Source organism: Rhinopithecus roxellana, chromosome 13 (genome assembly GCF_007565055.1).
Source record: "Rhinopithecus roxellana isolate Shanxi Qingling chromosome 13, ASM756505v1, whole genome shotgun sequence".
Taxonomy (NCBI): domain Eukaryota; kingdom Metazoa; phylum Chordata; class Mammalia; order Primates; family Cercopithecidae; genus Rhinopithecus; species Rhinopithecus roxellana.
This window is the reverse complement of record NC_044561.1, coordinates 52,663,381-52,683,949: the sequence shown is the minus strand read 5'-3', so window position 1 is coordinate 52,683,949 and position 20,569 is coordinate 52,663,381. Positions and strand designations below refer to the sequence as shown.

General features: G+C 39.6%; 1 protein-coding gene across 8 annotated transcripts in view; it reads right to left on the bottom strand.

The window, feature by feature from the left end:
* Window positions 1-20,569, bottom strand: part of DYRK1A (dual specificity tyrosine phosphorylation regulated kinase 1A) — a 153,405-nt gene that overhangs the window by 101,316 nt on the left and 31,520 nt on the right. Inside the window, exon 2 of one of the 8 annotated variants that reach the window (XM_030914224.1) lies at window positions 5,186-5,286. The exons of the other annotated variants lie outside the window; for them this stretch is intronic. The gene's annotated coding sequence lies outside the window, so the exon portion shown is untranslated. The remainder of the gene's footprint in view (window positions 1-5,185; window positions 5,287-20,569) is intronic. 8 annotated transcript variants of the gene reach the window in all.

The following is a 20,569-nucleotide window of genomic DNA, read 5'->3' as shown; positions in this document are numbered from 1 at the left end:
CTGCAGGGAGCCCTGATCATGCCACTGCACTCCAGCCTGGGCAACAGAGTGAGATCTTGTATATATGGAGACAAACTGAAAAGAAGGTAAAAACCAATAGCAGATGATTCGATTTTGCACTAAAACCTTGGTCAAGGTCAAAGAACATGTAGAATTATAAACATGGGTGCTGGATTATACTACTCCAATGGCATTTTGGAAGTGGAATAGCTGAAATTTGTGTTGAAGAGGCTAGAAGCATGTGCTTTCTCATGCAATTATGTGAAAAGAACTAGGGAGAAGGTTTAAGAACTAAAAGCTGAGCAGATTAAATGAGTTTTGCCCCAAATTTTGGCTATCTCAACTACCAACTCGGTATCTCTGGGACCACATCTGGGCCTGACAGACAAAATCAAGCACTGAGTATTTGGACATACCAACAAATAGAATAAAACAGGAAGGAAATGCATCATATGCACATTACCTGCAACAATACATAATGCACTGACACATCATTTTTAAAACTGAAGGGAAGAAACAAAAGTTTCTGGGGGTAAGTTATCACCAGTAAGTGTAAACAGTACAGGTACCCTGTTACTAATTCAAAATATGTAAACTACCACTGATACTATGTTTTGCTTGCTGTCCTCTGTCTTCCTTTAGAATGTGAAAACATTTACAATGATCTGCATAGGTTTGTATGACCTTCAAGTCTATCAACTGTTTATCTATTCTCTTGTGTTCTGAGCTCCTCAAGAATGAATTCTCAGACCACAGAGCTTTTCGGGAACCTAACTCCCACTACTAAAGTAGACACTAGAAAGTACCCCTATCACATGCAGACCTAAGTTCCAAAGGCTCATTTCTAAGACAGTTGGTTAAAAGTCTACATTAAGAACTACTTTAGTATGTAGCATGTAGAGTTAAGCCAATTTTTATAAGGCGGGCTTGTTCCAGGCCCAGAAGATCTCAGGGAACTGAGCTCGAAAGTCCCAGTTATGTCTCACTGCATGAGATGACTTATCTTTAATGGGCACTGGTATAAATATTCTACTTTAAACCACTAAACTCCATAATTACAAAAAGTAAGTATGACTATCATTCCCATTGTCCAGGTGAGAAAACTAAGGCACAGAGAGGCAAAGTGAAACCATCTCAAGTCATACACGACTAATGGTAGAGACATATTCAAATCCAAGCAAACTGACTACTAAGCCACTGCTTTTGGCCACATCAAACTGAAGCTACCATTTCCCCTACTCAAAAAGGGAGGAAAGAGCAGGGAAAACAGGGAAAAAATCCACTTCTCCTTTCTGTATTATCAGTCTTGGTTAATGAGTGTCTCCATCAGCCCAATCTCCCAAGGGCAAAAACCGTATTACCTTTGCACCAACCTAATAAAATTCCACCACCCAAAATTTGGTGTTGGAATCTGTGCTCTTTAAAATAAATAAATAAATAATATATATATATATATCTTTATTTATCAACAACTTATATTTGCATCATCATTTTACCAGGTGCACAGTACTCCATTGCAAAGATGTAAACCCATTTTAAGCAAACACCTATTGGGGGTATGTGGCTTGTTTCTAATTTTCACTAGCATGAATTTTTATCTTGGAGTCTGCTTCTTCCCCTCTGCTAACAGGAACTAAGAGCAAAGTGGTATGAAGAAAACACCAAGAGCCATGAAGACAAGTCCTTTAACTGATACGATTGCTTAAGGATGTTCTTTTATGTCACCTACACAACATGTACTCAAACTTTCTATTATTATTATTCCAATCAATTCTAGATCTTAAGAGGAACTTAAAAGAGGTGGCCCAATGACCCTGTAGGTGCTCTGGGAATCAAAGCTGAAATACAGCGCTTAGTGCTATCTATTGTAACGTTTCCCTCACTGACCCGAACATCTAGGGTAATCTCATTTATGTATTCCCTAACAAAGCAGTATCTATCAGACAGAAGACATTTAGAAAAAATATGCTGAATGAATCAGCAGCCTGCAAGCCCTTCTCATAACTAGCTTATAAGAAATGCACTAGAAAACTGCCTTGCTCTCTCTCCTTTCCGACAGCACCAACTTTTCTATACAGGATGTTCTATAATACAATATACACACACATATATAATTTACATATAAAATGTTAATATATAATTGATTTGCATGAGTGCACGCATACATATACTTAGTTGGTTATATGTACTTTTATATGTATGTAATTATGTATCATTTTACAAACCACTGCTTTTAAATTATCCTTGCATCCCAGAAACACAGAAAAATAACAAGGCCCAGAAATAATCAAAAACACACACTGTCATGAATAGCTTACATTTTCTTACAATGAGTCTATTACTAAAAGTAGTAAAATGAGTTGTTTTACTTACTTTCCCTCCCACACTTTTGTGGAGTTTACAGAGAAATGCTACCCCCTTAAAATTTTTTTATATGTATGTTCTTGTATTTCACAACACTAGCTATCCTCCAAATAATCCATGTCTCTTTCACCATTAGCCTTATCCTCAGATGTGACCTCTGGTTCTATTCCCTGGCCCCTTGACTCATCTCTTTTTTTTTTTTTTTTTGAGACGGAGTCTCGCTCTGTCGCCCAGGCTGGAGTGCAGTGACCGGATCCCAGCTCATAGCAAGCTCCGCCTCCCGGGTTTATGCCATTCCCCTGCCTCAGCCTCCCCAGTAGCTGGGACCACAGGCACCCGCCACCACGCCCGGCTAATTTTTTGTATGTTTGTTAGTAGAGACGGGGGTTTCACCATGTTAGCCAGGATGGTCTCAATCTCCTGACCTTGTGATCCGCCCATCTCGGCCTCCCAAAGTGCTGGGATTACAGACTTGAGCCACCGCGCCCAGCCCACTCATTTCTTTATACATCGTACCCTGCAAAACAAGTATTTTCAAAGGTTTACTCCAAACTAATACTTCAAACTCTCTTCTCTGCTCAAACTTCTCACTCAATATCCAGTCTAACAAGCTGCTGGGTGGCTGCCTACAGTGCCACATCTCTGCCTCCATTCTCTGTGCCTACAAGTCCTCATCACCTTCCTGCACCACGTGTTACCTGCTTCAACTTCCATCTCTATTCCTGCACCACCATTCTTTCAGTAATTTCATTAGAAGCTGCTGACTTTATCTACTCTAAATGGTCCTACTAAATCCTACCCATTTTCCAAGTGCCTCATGCCTTTCCATTCCTCTCCATACTCACTTTAGTTACTTGAACCAAGTCCTTAATTCACCTTAAGTATTACAAATGCCTCCTAGAATTAAGTATCTCCTAGGCCTGACGGTTATGTCAGAAACTCTAGGGCAGGTTCCCTAAACTACATCAGACTCTACTTCCAAAAATCCTGATTCAGGAAGCCTGGACAAGGACCTAAGAATATGTGTTTTGTTTTAACAAGATGTTACAGATGAATCCTGGACCCAGCCAAGTTTGGGAACTACTGTGCTTAAAAAGCCCTATCCCCTGCCCTAATTTATTTTGCATAAAACTACTACACATACTTTTCTGAGACACAGAACTTTCAACCCGGATTTAATCCCTCTATCATTCAGAAACATATGACCTTATTCCTCTGAACCACAGCTCTGTGACATTCCATAAAACGCATTTAAGCCCTTTCTGCATTAGTGTTTATTTCTTCAACCTAAAATTTGCCCCTTCTTGCCTATTCATCTTCACGATCACCTCAATTTGCCTTCATCCAGTTTAAAGTCACTCCAGCCTCTCCTCTTAACTTCCATTTATCTCCTGCTATATTGTTAATTATTTATGTTATATACTCACGCCAGTGATATTATCTACTACTTGGTGAAAAGTACCACTAGATCTCGTATTTCTGTATTGCAGTACATGTTCAATAAACAGACTGGCATAGCGGAATACAACAATGAAAATATTGCTTCATGTAGAAAAAGTGGACTGTAAAGCAATACGCAGATAACATGATTGTAATTGTTTTTCAAAAAGAGAAAAGTAGATATCCGCAGGAAAAAACTGGTGGATTATACACAAAATGTAAATAGTAGTTATCTCAGAAGAGAAAAACTGCAAGGAATTCTCATTCTTATCTGTATTCTCTAAATTTTCTAAAATGAATGTGTATTTTGTGATGAAATGAAAATCTTAAACGTAGAATCTTAAACTTTAAAACTGTTACCCTGGAATTTTCTCAACCAATAGACGTTCTATAAAAATGACTGGCACACTACCATGTCAGTAGTCACATTGTCACAATCCTAATACATATGACATTTCTTAATGTCAACATTTCTACACCTATACTTCAAATTCCATTGGCCTCACTAAACTGAATATACAATTTCTGGGACCTCATTCACAGACTTGCCAAATCAATTCTACATGAGCATGCTATTACTCTACCTGTATGATAGGTGGGGTTTTTCTTTGTTTTCTTGCTTTGGTTTGTCCTTTCAGTCAAAACTACAAACCTTCATGTAGTATAACTGTCATATTTTTCTTTTTGGGGGGGGAGCAGGAGGGGAGACAGAGTCTCACTATGTCACTCAGGCTGGAGTGCAATGGTGTGATCTCAGCTCACTGCAACCTCCGCCTCCCAGGTTCAAGCGATTCTCCTGCCTCAACCTCCTGAATAGCTGGGATTGTAGGTACACACCACCACGCCCGGCTAATTTTTTGGGTTTTTAGTAGAGACAGGGTTTCACCATGTTGGCCAGCTGGTCTCAAACTCCTGACCTTGTGATCCACCCACCTTGGCCTCCCAAAATGCTGGGATTACAGGTGTGAGCCACCACACCTGGTCTTTTTTTTTTTTTTTTTTAAAGACAGAATCTCATTTTGTTGCCCAGGCTAGAGTGCAGTGGCACAATCTCAGCTTGCTAAAACCTCCGCCTCCCAGGCTCAAGCAATTCTCATGTCTCGGCATCCCTAGTAGCTGGGATTACAGGTGGATGCCACCACACCCAGATAATTTTTTCTATTTTTAGTAGAGAAGAGTTTCACTGTGATAGCCAGGTTGATCCCGAACTCTTGTCCTTAACTGATCTGCCCACCGCGGCCTCCCCAGAGTGCTGAGATTACAGGCTTGAGCCACAGTGCCCAGCCAACTGTCTTCTATTTTCTGTGTAAGTCCAGGAGATATGCAATAGGTGAGAAAACTGGAATTAACATCAAAATAAGCCGAGCATGGTAGCACTTACCTGTAATCCCAGCTACTGGGGAGGCTGAGGTGGGAAGACTGCTTAAGCGCAGGAATCTGAGGCTGTAGTGACCACCTATGATCGTTCCACTGAACTTCAGCCTAGGTGACAAAGTGAAACTGTCTCTAAATAAATAAATCTTGGGAATAAAGTTCTAGAAATACCTGTAAAACACCATTTTAACCCCTCCTCTCCTTAAGCAGAATAAAATCCTAAATACAGTGAAAATTTACCCATTTCAAAGAATTGTCATGATAAACCATTTCAATAGCTTCCAATCCCTAGTCATAAATTACCTCCTAAATTCCTTTATACCAACTTAAGTTCACACTGTTTTTGCTACATTCTGAAGAACCAGAAAATACCTACACACAGCCTACAAAACACTCTTCATATGCACAAAGACTTATTCCTCAGCTGCTTCTCCAACCCAACAGCAAGACTTTCCATCTCTCTTCTCAAATCTTACTAACAAACCTCAGTATATTTTTCTTGCTCAAATCTCATGCTTTCTCAATTTATGATCTCCACAGCTGTACACAGTCTAAGCATGAGTCCTGGCAAATGTGGTTGTCCCTACAGCCTTCAAAATAGTCTTTATGTCTGTAGCACAGATTCATATTCCTTTTGTAAGCCATTTTGCTTCATGTTCAATCTCTACTTTAAGAAATCCACCTCATAACAGAAAATACAAAATATATATACAAAAGTTTATCATTGAAAACTGAATGTTATAAATAAAAAATATTCAACACAAAGGTAACACAGATACGATGTTCTGTTTTTTCTTGATCACGTGAATTCTTCTGAAAGCTTCACTACATGAGGGGGAAGTTATACCATTATATTAGAACGAACTCAAAGCCTTTCCCAAAGCACAGTTTTAGAAAAGTAAAATAAATACACAGAAAACACTCGAAGAAAGCATTTAAGATTATTCATAATGAATGTCTTTGGCTAATAAAATTATAATCACTAATTTTTTATACTTCCCAGTGTATTGCAATGTTTATAAATATATACATCTTTTATGAGGAAAAAAGTGGTCCAAGAAATTCAGCTTCCATCTTAACATTAAAAAGCCCCTTCATCATGAACTCTAACTAGGGGCCACAATAAGTAACCACTAAGTACTTCCAATTTTTTAAACTCCAACAAAGGTAAAAAGTTCATGACAATGGACAAATATATTTCTTTTTTAAATCAGTTAATATCCTGCTAGCCATCACCACCCAAAAATAAGACCCAAAAAAGTGCTTGGCACTGCTTAATCTCGCATTCGAGGCCCTAAGGCACCAGTGATGCTCCAGAGCCAGCCTGCCCCAGCTGAACTCCTGGCTCCATGACTTACTGCACCCACAGAATTGTATTATCAAAGACGTGGCACCTGTAAACCATTTAAAACACTGCACACAGTAAGTGATTAGTACACAGCTGCTCCTTTTTACTGTTATATTTTAAATTACTATTACCTCCACCTTTTCATTCTATCTCCTAGTACACATCTACACTCCAGCCACAATGAACAAAGTCCCACTATCCAAATACCACTCTTTTGCTAAGGCTACTCCATGGGTCTTCTTTATCCACCTCTGCCCGTAAATGCCACGTCCAAACTCAATGCCAGTGCTGTCTCCCCCAGAAAGTTTCCCACCACACACTTATAGACATTACCCTGGCACAGTAGTATTTATGCCACCATTACCACCCTAACCCCATTCTGCCTTGAACTGCATGCATGTCAGCCTCTAGCCCCGGAAGTGGAAAAAGCCCTGTTCACCTCACCCTCCAGAAGGCTAATAGTCTCAACTACAGCTGACTATCAATACAGGAGTAAAAGAAAATCATAACCATCAAACCAATTCATCTCCTAAAACATCTACTTTGGGTTGCTTTACTGAAACAAATGTGAATTAAAATTTGTAAATATTGAAGATGAGATAAGTAAGCAGAGTTAAGTGATACTTGCAACCTAATAGTGGAACAAATGAGTTTGCTGTGGTTTAGCTCTATAACTCAATCCAATGCAAAGGGCACAAAAGCTAGTACTTCTGCTATAGACAATATTGTTCTATGTGCTAAAAAAAATTTTATATAATTATCAACTCTATAGTTTAATCAGATAAATCTTGGGAATTACTCTGGTTTATTTCCTTTTAAATACTAAGCCTCTCTTCTAAAAGGAGTATTTTTTTTTTTTTTTTTTTTTTTTTTGAGACAGAGTCTTGCTCTGTCCCCCAGGCTGGAGTGCAGTGGCCAGATCTCAGGTCACTGCAAGCTCCGCCTCCCGGGTTCACGCCATTCTCCTGCCTCAGCCTCCCGAGTAGCTGGGACTACAGGCGCCCGCCACCTCGCCCAGCTAGTTTTTTGTATTTTTAGTAGAGACGGGGTTTCACCGTGTTAGCCAGGATGGTCTTGATCTCCTGACCTCGTGATCCGCCCGTCTCGGCCTCCCAAAGTGCTGGGATTACAGGCTTGAGCCACCGCGCCCGGCCAAAGGAGTATTTTTAAATGTGGCATTTCTTACACTAAAAGCGTTAGAAAATCTGATGGGCAAAACACTGAGAACTGCTGAAGCCAAGAGACTAGGGACACGAGAGCTCATTATAGTATTCTCTCCACTTCTGTGTATGTTTGAAGTTTCTTGCGCAATTGAAAGTTTTTCGAAAAATTAAAGCAGGAGTATGTGAGAAAAGTGTCAGAAGTACAGTCATCTTCAAACTACAAAATAAGTGAGCTACTGGACAAAAGAAGCTAACTAAAAGAAATTTAAAGAATCTGTGGCACTTTGTGACAAGAGAGCTTACAAATACACCATGACTGAGCAAAATGTGTGGGATTTTCTTGTTTCTCTTCTGGGAAAGGAAAAAGGGTTAAAATAGCTTGGGAAACTATTATTCATGAAATGCTGTTTTTTAACTAAGTCACTAACAAAGATTTGCCTATGTAAGCTTTGATTTCTATAACATTTTTTTTTGAAGCATTCACTGTGTTAACACAAATGTACAGCTGTAATGTGAAACTTCAGGGAGCCGGGGTAAAACTGCCTTTCAGATGTCATCAGCTAGTTTTGAGGGATCGATACAGCTCAAACTTCCTAGTGCCAACCTGGGCAATAGAGATGGACTCCACCACCAGTCTGATTAGCTGCCCTTCTCTCGCCGCTCTTAGGGGGAAAAACTGTACACTTTAGCAACTTCCCCCAAACTCTCTTCTTGCTACCCAAAGTCGTATGTGATTTTTATCTTCATACTTTTTCATATTAAAAACAACACATTCTTCATGATATCTAAGAGATGAATTATACAATTTAACCCAGAATCTATTATACTGAGAGCTAAGAGGTTTTCAGTTTCATTTAATTCAAATCAATCCTTGACCAAATGTGGAAAGTGAGGTCTAGAGAGGTTATATGCCTTACTTATGAGTATCTGAAAGTAACAAAAACTTTGAAAAGGTTTAATCATAAAACCAAACTGATCTGCCATTTTAATTAAGCATTCAAACTACTGTTACAGAAGTACAGGTGGAGCATCTGTAATCCAAAACTCCAAAATGCTCCAAAATTTTAAATCTATTGAGCACAGACATGATGCTACCAGTGAAAAATTCCACACCTGACCTCATATGATGGGTTATAGCCACAGCTCAGCCAAAACTTCATTGTGTGCACAAAATTACTGAAAATATTGTATAAAATTACCTTCAGGCCACCTACAGTATATAAAACATAAATGAATTTCATGTTTAGTCTGAGGTCCCATCCCCAACATACCTCACTACATATATGCAAATATTTCAAAATCCGAAATAGTTCTACTCCCAAGCACTTCGAATTAGGGATACCCAACCTATGTGTGTAAATATACCTGTGTATAACAAGAATATGAGCACTTATATATAAATGAAGATACAAAGGAAAATGTCCAGAAGAAAAAACAGCAAACCTTTACTAGCCAGGCCAATGGGCCTGGAGAGCTAGGGGGATAGCAGTAGGCAGGAGTTGTAAAACATCATTTAAAAAAAAAAAAAAAAAAAAAAAATCAAAATTCTTTCAAACATCAACTCAAAAAGAATTTTTTCTAAATAACAGTAATTACGACATTAAAATTTTCACTAGTAAAAGTCACTATTAAAGATATATATATATATACACAAAATATATATTTTTTTCTTTTTTGGAGACAGAGTCTCACTCTGCAGCCCAGGCTGGAGTGCTGTGGCATGATCTCAGCTCACTATAACATCTGCCTCCTGGGTTCAAGCAATTCTCATGCCTCAGCCACCCAAGTAGCTGGGATTATAGACATGTGCCACCACACCTGGCTAGTTTTTGTATTTTTACTAGAGACAGGGTTTCACCATGTTCACCACGCTGGTCTCGAACTCCTGGTCTCAAGTGATCCGCCTGCCTCAGCCTCCCAAAGCACTGGGATTACAGGCTTGAGCCACCGCACCCTGTCCCATCACTTTATATTTTCAAGAAGGTAGTAAGGGTGTGTTGGTGGCTGGGGTCTCTAGCTGAAGAAGAAAGAAATTTTTCTATGTCTGGTAATGTCCTTATGGATATAAACCTCAGTTAACTGGAAAAGCTATGGAATGTCTGCTTCTGGTTAACTAAAAGTTAACCAGTAAACACTCTGTAGTAACCATTACAGAAAACACTTCTGCTTTAAAAAGTATGGTATGCCAGAGATAAGTTACTGTTTCTTGACATTTGAAGCGTTTCAAATACCTCATGTGTTTTACTGAACAATTACAACTGGATGTAGCCATACAAGAGACAAGAAATGGCTAACACTGGTACATCCCCTGGAATTTTTAAGAAATACATACATATATTATCCTTTAGGAAAAAAAGGAATGACCATACATACATATGGATACACTTCAATAACATCAACAATGAGAACTTATTTATGCCTATTGATACAAATGAGAAACAAGTTTACCTAACTGAACACACACGAATAGTACTCTAAAAATCACATGATGCCATGACACTGGATGACGTCCAGCACTGGAGATGTAGGGTGAGGCTTGCTGCCACTGTGCCTCCACCTTGTGGACTTCACAGTACAGGTACGAAACAGACAAAAATCACACTAATGTATGACTACGCACACACCATACACTACGCTAAAGTTACGAGGGAGGGAAAGATTGCTAAAAGAGGGAAACATTTAGATTTGGGGAAGGAGGACTGTCAGAAATAACCTTTCTGATATTTGACAAGTGAGACCTGAATCTGTAGTCTTTGTATCCGTAAGGCTTCCTAAGCTCACGATTCTTTTCAATCCTAGATCCACATAAAAAAGGTTAGTGAGAAAGTTCAAAACTCCCAAGAAAGCAATAGGTGGGTGGGGATCTGGAGGTACTAAGGCTGCGCAGCCAAGACAATGAAAGACTGAAGGAGTCATGGATAGACGCCTTCAAATAATCAAGCAAGTCTCACAGAGGTAGGATGACTTGACTCGCTCCCTGTAGTTCACGAAAACAGAACTAAAGCCAAGAATTAGGAAAAGGATGCAGGAGACTATGCAGAAAATAGATAAATGAACAAAGACATCCAATAGTGGGACAGCTGCTTTATGAATGGCAGTCCCCAGTCATTCCTGCAGAGCTTGGGACCCACAGCGTTTGCCTGGGCCATGATTTCAACCCTAGATGGGAAGCGGGATTCAATTGCTCTAGAGTCCTCTGAGTGGGCCTCATCTTCACCCAAAGGCCGACATTACTAAAAAACCATTTAAATATCTACCTACTCCATGAAATATAATCAGAGGAACAGCTAAAATTTAAAAAGAAAACTGTCTCCACCACTCAGCTTTTTTTTTATCCTTAGATTCTGTACTTTCTGAGAATGTTCATGCCATAAGAGCAAAACCGTATTCTGCAATCATGAAGCTGGATACTTGCTTATATTGAACCATTCTAAATCCATACATTCCACTTCACAATCCCACCCCAGCCATGCTCAATAGGAAACTAACTGTATTAATCCTTATATTCCTCCAAGCACCTGCAAAGAACCTGTACGCCTAACGGGTATTAAACAGTAATCCTCACATATCTTGCTTCTGTACAAGAAAGTAACTAGTACTGATATATCCACTTTAAACAATCACAAAACTGAAGAAAATATCTGAGCCAACTGTTTTCTGACAATCAACAAATGGTAGCCCAACACTGTGACCCCTGAAGGGTCATGAGTCTCCTGGTTGTCTGGGAACAATTTCCCAACATGGTGAAAGGAACTGGAGGCTCAGTAAAGCATGACGGGCATGCTGAGATGTGAAGGTAAAGCTTAGAGTTCAGGCGTCTAAAGCTGTGTGCCAGGGAGAAGGAAGGTGCACAGAAGGGGATCTCCAGAAGTCTGGATGTAGGAGAGCCATGAGGACCAGAATGCACATGGGCCAGGTCAAACAACCTGAGCCACAGAATGATTACTTAAAGGCTGAGACCAGAACCAAAATGACAGACAATGAGCAGGTCTGGGCTATCTGGGGTCCCTGCCCAACCACAGAGAAGAAATCTCATTAACACCTTGTGATAGTTAACTTTTTGTGTCAACCTGCCTAGGCCACAGGGTGCCCACACATTTGGCCAAGTGTTATTCTGCGTATGTGCGTCTTATGACTGCTCAGCCTCCACTGTCACGTGAGCCAGTTCCTTACATCAATTTATATTTGTTTATTTACTTACGGATATATACATATATATACTGTGTGTGTGTGTGTGTGTGAGAGAGAGAGAGAGAGAGATTGGTTCTGTGTCTCTGGAGAACCCTAATACACACCTCAACATTCCCTTCCTCCTTCAAGACTAAGAACCACACTCTAGCATACAGCCTACTCCAGATCAGTACCAATAATGTCTAAAACAAAATCCAGACAAGACAGACAAGAAAACCCAGTTTGAAAGTCATGGCCCACCATATTACAGAGGGTAAGGAACCACCCTGAAGTTACCTAAGGTAAATAAATTTTGCCTTAATAAAGTATAAAACCAAGCCTACACAAGTTCAAGGTGACCAACCAGACTTTAGAATAAAAATCAACCTTCTTAAGAGGGGAAAAAAAACAGTATTCATCTAAAGTCAGGAGGCAAGCATGCCAGGCATGGTTTGGGAGGCTAAGGCAGGATGGCTTGAGGCAAGGAGTTCAACAACAGCCTGGTGAACATAGTGAGACCCCATTTATACAAAAACATACATATATATATATTTACAGTTATATTTATTTTTTTTTGTTTTTTTAATTAGCCGAGCATAGTGGTGCAAATCTGTAGTCCCAGTTATTCAGGAGGCTGAGGCGGGAGGACCACCTGAGCTCAGCAGTGTGAGGTAGCAGTGATCTATGACTACGCCACTGCACTTTAGCCTGGGTGACAGAACAAGACCTTGTCTCTGCTGTTGTTGTTTAATACAAAAATAATTAGAGGGCAAGCAAAGAAACAGAAAAATGTGATCAAATTTAAGGGGGAAAAAGGAGTCAGTAAACACCAACCCCATGTTAGAACAGATGTTAAATTTAGCAACAAATATTTTAAAGCAGCTATTTTTATACATTCAAAGAATTAGAATTATTTTCAAAACCTTAAAGGAACACATGGTCTTTAATGTGTGAACAGATAGGGGATCTCAGCAGAAAAACAGAAACCGTAAAAAAAGAACAAAAAGAAAACTCTAAAAATGAATAACATAATAACGAAAGGGCAAAATTTACTAGATGAAATTAATAGCATATTGAAGATGGTAGAAAAAAAAAAAATCAGCAAACTTGGAAGACAGATCAATAGAAACTTATCTAACCTAGGCCAGGCACAGTGGCTCACACTTGTAATCCCAGCATTTTGGGAGGCTGAGGGGGACGGATCACCTGAGGGTTGGGAGTCCGAGACTAGCCTGGCCAACATGGTGAAAACCCATCTCTACTAAAAATACAAAAATTAGCCAGGCATGGTGCTGCATACTTGTAATCCCAGCTACTTGGGAGGCTGAGGCATGAGAATCCGCTTGAACCTGGGAGGTGGAGGTTGCAGTGAGCCGAGATGGCACCACTGCACTCCAGCCTGGGCAACACAGTGAGCCTCTGTCTCAAAAAAGAAAAGGAAAGGGAAAGGGAAAGGGGAAGAAAATTGTCTAATCTAAAGAAGAGAGAGAAAAAAGACTAAAGAAAACTGAATAGACCCTGTGGAACAATATCAAGTTGTAAAATGCATGTAAATAAAGTTACAGGAAAAAAAAACGGACAAATATCTGAAGAAACCACAGCTTAAAATCTTTCAAATGATAACCATACCCAGGCATAGCAGAGTAAAACAGCTTAAACCAGAGAAAGAGAAAATCTTGAAAGCAGCCAGAAGAAAAGACTGGTGTATCGAGGGAATAAAGATAGTAATTACCACTTACATCTCATCACAAGTAATGGAAGCCAGAAGACAATGGAACACCATTAAAGTGCTGAAAGACAAAAAGTATCAATCTAGAATTCTATATTCAGTGAAAAAAACCTTCAAACTCAAGACCGAATACAGACATTTAGAGATTAAAAATTTTAAGAAGGACAAAAAGAGAGAAGTCCTTGCCAGCAGACCTGCACAAGAAAAGCTGAAGAGCGTTAGGGCAGAAAACTGATACCAAACGGAAACAAAGTTTTCATAAATATTTTTTCCTTTGGATACTTACATTTAAAAACTGAGTTTTAAACAAAAATAAATTTCAGTTGTTTAAAATAAAGCTTAAAGCAAAAATAATAAAATTGTATAAGTAGGAGAAAAACACAGCAGCAACTGCACAAAGGGATAGCGGATAAATCAATCTGATGCTCTTTATGGCTATTATATTTGGCAACTGGAGAATGGGAAATGGGAAGTGGAAACTGTCAATGTGAAGTAAGAGTTGGAACAATATTGACTCTAAATATTTGAAAATATGTAAATGTGTATATCCCTCAAAATGTAGAACACCTTCCAAAGTTCATGCAAAGAAGAGCTTATACACAGTAATTACGAAAGATACAAAGAACCTTTCATTACAAAAGAGAAACCAAATTTCACACCAAAGAACTACAATCGGCCGGGTGCGGTGACTCACATCTGTAATCCCAGCACTTTGGGAGGTTGAGGCGGGTGGATCACCTGAGGTCAGGAGTCTGAGCCTGGCCAACATGGTGAAACCCTGTGTCTACTAATAACACAAAATTAGCCAGGTGTGGTGGGGCACACCTGTAATCCCAGCTACACGAGAGGGTGAGAAAGGAGAATTGCTTGAACCCAGGAGGCGGAGGTTGCAGTGAGCGGAGATGGTGCCATTGCACTCCAGCCTGGGCAACAAGAGCCAAACTCTGTCTCAAAAAACAAACAAAAAAAGAACTAGAAATAACAAGACTATCTGAAAAGCTTCAAAATATGTATCTTAAGGTGTAGAGAAATAAAAAGTATTTTGTAAAAGGTAACACAAAACAGGCAGGTTCAAGAAAAAAATCAAGTATTAAAATTAATATACACACGTTTATGTTCACGATTGGCTCATGACTATGAAAACCTTCCACTGGCACCTAAGTGTGAACATATTTTTTTAAACACCACATATGCTTATATTTTATTCACAGTGAGCTATATTAGACCAGTCCAAAATTACCTAATATAACACAATAAGAAAAATATAGTCCAATTATAACCTATTTTCTTCCCTTTTTTTTTTTTTTTTTTTTTTTTGACAGAATCTTGTTCTGTCGCCCAAGCTGGAGTGCAGTGGCACGATCTCAGCTCACTGCAACCTCCACCTCTCAGGTTGAAGCAATTCTCCCGCCTCAGCCTCCCAAGTAGCTAGGACTACAGGCGTGCACCACCACACCTGGATAATTTTTTATTTTTAGTAGAGACAGGGTCTCATCATGTTGGCCAGGTTAGTCGTGAACTTCTGACCTCAAGTGATCCACCCACCTCAGCCTCCCAAAGTGCTGGTAAGACAGGCGTGAGCCACAGTGCCTGGCCCCTATTTTCAACTTTGATTCAACCAAGCAACTTTAGAAAGAGTACAATCATAGTATATTTTTGGCTACTTTTCTGCAATCTGCACCTTCTCAGTCAATAAAATTCCTAGATTGCTAAAATAAATTCCAATCATTCATATCATTTCCCTAAACTCAGACTCATTTTTAATACCTGATAAAAATTACCACTGTCAGCTTACACTGACCCTAAAAGAACAATAACTTCCATTATTTAGAGAAAAGTAGCTCAAAACCATTGTTATAAAAAACAGATTAGGTGGCAAAATTTTGGGAGCTGTCTCCCAATTTGGATCTCAAATTTGGATCAAGTTAACACTAAAAGTTATAAAATGATCACTAATTCTTATTACAGCTGGAAGTATACTTATGATATATCTAAAAGTTGCTACTTCAAAAGCAACCTTCCTACTTTTCCATATAATTTACAGAAGTATGATAAGTTGGAAAATGGTCCACCAAAAGATATCTACATCCTACACCCTGAAACCTATAAATGTTATATTTGGGGGAAAAAAGGTCTTTGCAGGTGTGATTAAGTTGAGAATCTTGAGACGAGGGGATTATCCTTCATTATCAAGGTGTGCCCTAAATGCCATCACAAGTGTTGTAAGAGAGAGGGGGGGGCAATCTGACACAGAAAGAAGACAACACAACCATCACAGGAGAGATTGAGGTCATGTGGCCACAAATCAAGTAATGCTAGCATCCACAAGTCAAGAAGTACTGGCAGCCACCAGCAAGTGGCTCTGAGCCTCCTAAAGAAGCACAGCCCTGGCCCTGCCAACACCTTAATTTAGGCTCAATGATTCTGACTTTGGACTTCTATCCTCCAGAACTGTAAGAGAATAAATTTTTACTGTTCTAAGTCACTAAATTTGTGATTTGTTATAGGTGCCACAGGTAACTAACACAAGGAGGTTAAAAAAAAGTTTTCCAAATGTTCTTAAAATACATTCTACAAATGTCACCTATGAAAAATGCTCCAACCTGTGTTTGTATTCTTAATTTGCATACTTGGATGAAACACTGTGCTTAATCTACATCAACATCTCATTTGGAATCATGGACAGTCTCACTGCTTTCTCATGAGTACCTTCAAGCTTTAGAAAGACAGAACCACTGGAAGACATGTAATGTAAAATCTCCACGCCTCTCATGCTCAGTGAAACCCAACACTGAGCTACCCAATCCTGAACAATTGTCACATATTCTATTAAGAACAGTAAATGTTAAAATGCCACACAAAGACTGTCAATGACACGAAAGTCCAAACTGTATTTGTCTTTTTTTCACTAATTTATCCCTAACATCTGGTACAATCTTTGCCAAATAAATCAACCTTTACATTTCCTGTAAAGATCCCCTACCACAAACTCTGCAGGGTTCCCGCACTCTTTTCCTGCCTGCATCCTCTAGCTTGACAATGAACCCACAGATCTCTATCCTCAATTTCCTAATGGGGTAGCAGCAATCACACTATTGTCAAAATCAAGGCAAACCAAATGTGCTGAAAAAGGAGGAAAAGTCTTATGGGTCTTATAAAAAAGGAAAATCTACTTATTTGAATATCCACTCACAATCCAGATTTGGCCCCACCACTGCCAACCATTTCTAAGTTTTAAAAATCTCATGCTCTTTCCACTAAAGGGCTCTGCCTCTCTCTACTCACAAGAGCGTTGGGATTGATTGAAGTGACTTTGTAGGGAGTGTCCAGCCCATGGTCTGCATAACCAATCTTAGCTCTGCTTCTCTTGATTTCAGGGAACGGGACACATCCTTCATCTAGGCATGTTTCTCTATCATTTTACTAGCTACAAGATCCTAGCAAATGCACCAGGGGAGAAAGAAGAGCCCTCTGAGCAACTGACACTGTTCTTGTGGTAAAAAATAAAAAATAAGTTTCTCCTCCTGTCTCAAGCTGTGCTCTTCACAAAATGATCGCCTCACATGTCCTCTCCGTTCCTCTGAACTACAATATATTCACAACCTGTCCTGTTATGGTTGTAGGGTTCATTCATAAAAAGAAAATGATTCTTAAGAACATTATAATGATTTGTTTTTAAGTTTTCTCTCCTCTACTAGACTGTAACTTCCATATGGGCAGACAATGTGTCTCATCCAGCTTGACATCACCAAAGTACAAAGCAGCGTCTTCCACACAGGACACCCAAGGCATCAAGTTGTCATTTGGTATTTTATAAGCTATGTAAAAACAAAAGTATCTATAAATTATTGTTTGTTCTGCTATTGGCAGTTACACTGGGCAGATAACTTTTTCTGAGTCTCTGTTCAATTATGCAAAATCAAGAAGCCCAGGGATTTACCTATTATTTCCCAGTTTATATCTAAATGGAGATAATAGCACTTACTTTTCAGGGCTGTTGTACACAAAATCTTGCCAAACAACTTGTAATACCACCTAAAAATTCTTACGGTACTTTTGTTTTTTTAAGAGACAGGATCTCACTCTGTCACCCAGGCTGGAAGGCAAAGGTGCGAATCCTACCACACTGCAGCCTTGGACTCAAGACTGGACTCAAGCAATCCTCCCACCTCCAGAGTAGCTGGGATTACAGGTGCCTGCCACTGTGCCAGGCTAATTATTGTGTGTGTGTGTGTGTGTGTGTGTGTGTGTGTGTACACTGCAGGCTAAAAATATATATAATAGATATATAGAGATACATATATATATATATATATATATATATTTTTTTTTTTTTTTTTTTTTTAAAGAGATGAGGTCTTGCTATGTTTCCAGGCTGCTCTCAAACTTCAAGCAATCTTCCTGCCTCAGCCTCCCAAAGTTTGCTGGGATTACAGGCGTGAGCCACTGTGCCCAGTCTTTTACGGTAATTTTAAATTTATGAAATAATTTAAAATACAACTCATCTCATGCTCTCCGAATCCTGTAAGGTACAGGAGCCAGGCAGGTATTAATTACGCACTTTCACATATAAGGTGATTGAGGCACAGATAGCTAAAGTACTGGATCCCATACCACTGAGAGCTGCATCACAGTCGCCCTGAGGGGCTTGTTAAAAATTCAGATTTAGGGCCAGGCGCGGTGGCTCACGCCTGTAATCCCAGCACTTTGGGAGGCCAAGATGGGCGGATCACAACGTCAGGAGATCGAGACCATCCTGGCCTACATGGTGAAACCCCGTCTCTACTAAAAAATACAAAAAACTAGCCGGGCGAGGTAGCGGGCACCTGTAGTCCCAGGTGCTTGGGAGGCTGAGGCAGGAGAATGGCATAAACTCGGAAGGCGGAGTTTGCAGTTAGCTGAGATCCGGTCACTGCACTCCAACCTGGGCAACAGAGCGAGACACTGTCCCAAAAAAAAAAAAATTCAGATTCAGAAACACAACCATCAGAATCTCCAGAGGATAAGGCCTGAATCTATATTTTGAACAAGGACCCCAGGCAATTCTGAAACATGGCCAACTTTGGGTAGAGTAAGAATTTGGAGCCCAAGAGGCCTGCAGATATTCAAGCAGCAGCTTCCTTTTACTGGACTAGTTTACTGAAGAGAACTATAGGTTCCTGCTACGGAAAAGAGATGTCACTTGGGACTAAATGTGTACTTAAGTGCTCCTAAGAAACCAGCGTGTAGCAAAGTTCTAACTACTCTTCACCAGACTTTTAATTAGAGGGGACAAAGGTGTAATCAGGGGTGGTTAGTTTTAGGTTTCTAATTCATTTCAAAACTTGTCTTTCAATATACTACCCTTAGCATAACTTGTCAAAATAATTTACTTTTTGTATTAATTACATTAACTCTTTGCTAAACAAAAATATGGGAAAAGGGTCCCCAGAAATATACTAAGAAATAGCTTCATATATACTAGTTGCGTCAGAGACTCCAGTCATCATCTTCCATGGTTAACAGTAGCCCCGCACATGATGGCTCGACTAGGTTACACCTGCCAGGCTCCCCTATGGCTGGGTATGGCCATGTGGCTAAGTTCGCAGGGAAAGAATGTAAAAACAAGCGTCACTTCAGGGCCTTAGGACACTGAGTGAGCATTTCTACTCTGTCTCTGCACCTTCTACTCTGCACCTTCTGAGCTAGTGCAGAGACAACACACAAGGACTATACCCTAGGGTACAGCGGAGGAACAAGACGGAAAAAAATGTGTGACTCCAAATGACCACGTGAGGCAGTCAGTGCCACCAACCTGGGCACTCACCCCAAGACGATTCTATGTTCTCAGAGCCATCAAATTGCTGGAACTGTTACAGTGGCTCAATTGTTTACCCCAATTCACTACTCTCTACAAGATAACTGGAACTAATTCCTTCTCACAACTACATCAGTTGAGGACTTTCTAATGTGTTCACCATATATGATAAAATTCTGGACCCTGAAGGGCTCTCAAAGGGTCGTCTACCAATTCTTCAAGTTTATAAACAACGAAAGTTAAGTCTATGGAAATTTTAAAGCATGGTAGGTAGTAAGAATAGTGGACACCAGGTCTCTCAACTTCCCAGTTCACTTTTTCCTCAATATTACGCTACAGACTAGATTCTAAAATCATAGAACAGAGAATTATATTTAAAAAAAAAAAAAAAAAAACAACTTTGGATTAATTTCATTCACTGACTCAAAAAATAATCTACCCCAGCATCTGTCAATTGCCAAGCAATGTATTTTTAATTGAATGGAGATTTCCAGAGGACTTCGGTTTTCTGGCTAGACTATGCCTTTAGCTCTCCTAAGCCTTGACAAATTACACAGAAAACGGACAAATAAAAGAAGTTAACATTACCTTTAAGGACAGAAAAATAACTCAAAATTTGAAAATTTTCTTTAAAGAAGATAATATGTTAGAAACTCCTATTTCTCCCACTACTGCCCTCCATCCCCAACCCAAAAAAAGAAAAAAAGAGGCACTTTCATTTATACCCAGCTCAAAGCCACAAACGAATAAACCCAGATAACAATATGCCTCCTATACCCCTCCTCCTTCCTAGAGGACAAAGGCACAGGGGCCCTGGGGTCCACCCACTTCACCTACTGGCCTGCACTACACAGAAAACAGATACATGGGACCAGGAGTCACTCCCAGGAGGAAAGACAGGAATGACTTAAGAACATGTCCCTGAGAGAACACCTCCTGTGTTTTCTGTGGCATATAAAAGCCCTGGCTTGTCGTATGTTAACAAGGTGGAAAACATGAAGAGTTTTCAGTATATAATGCTATTATGAAGACAAAAGGTTTCCAAATCCCAGAACAGAGTCTATCCTAACAGGGCTTTATTCACAAGGATAAAAATCAATTGACTTGGATGCAAAATTTTACAGAGTAAATGTTTCCACCCATCTAGAACGTTTTTCTTTTTAATCCATTAAATGTAAGTAAAA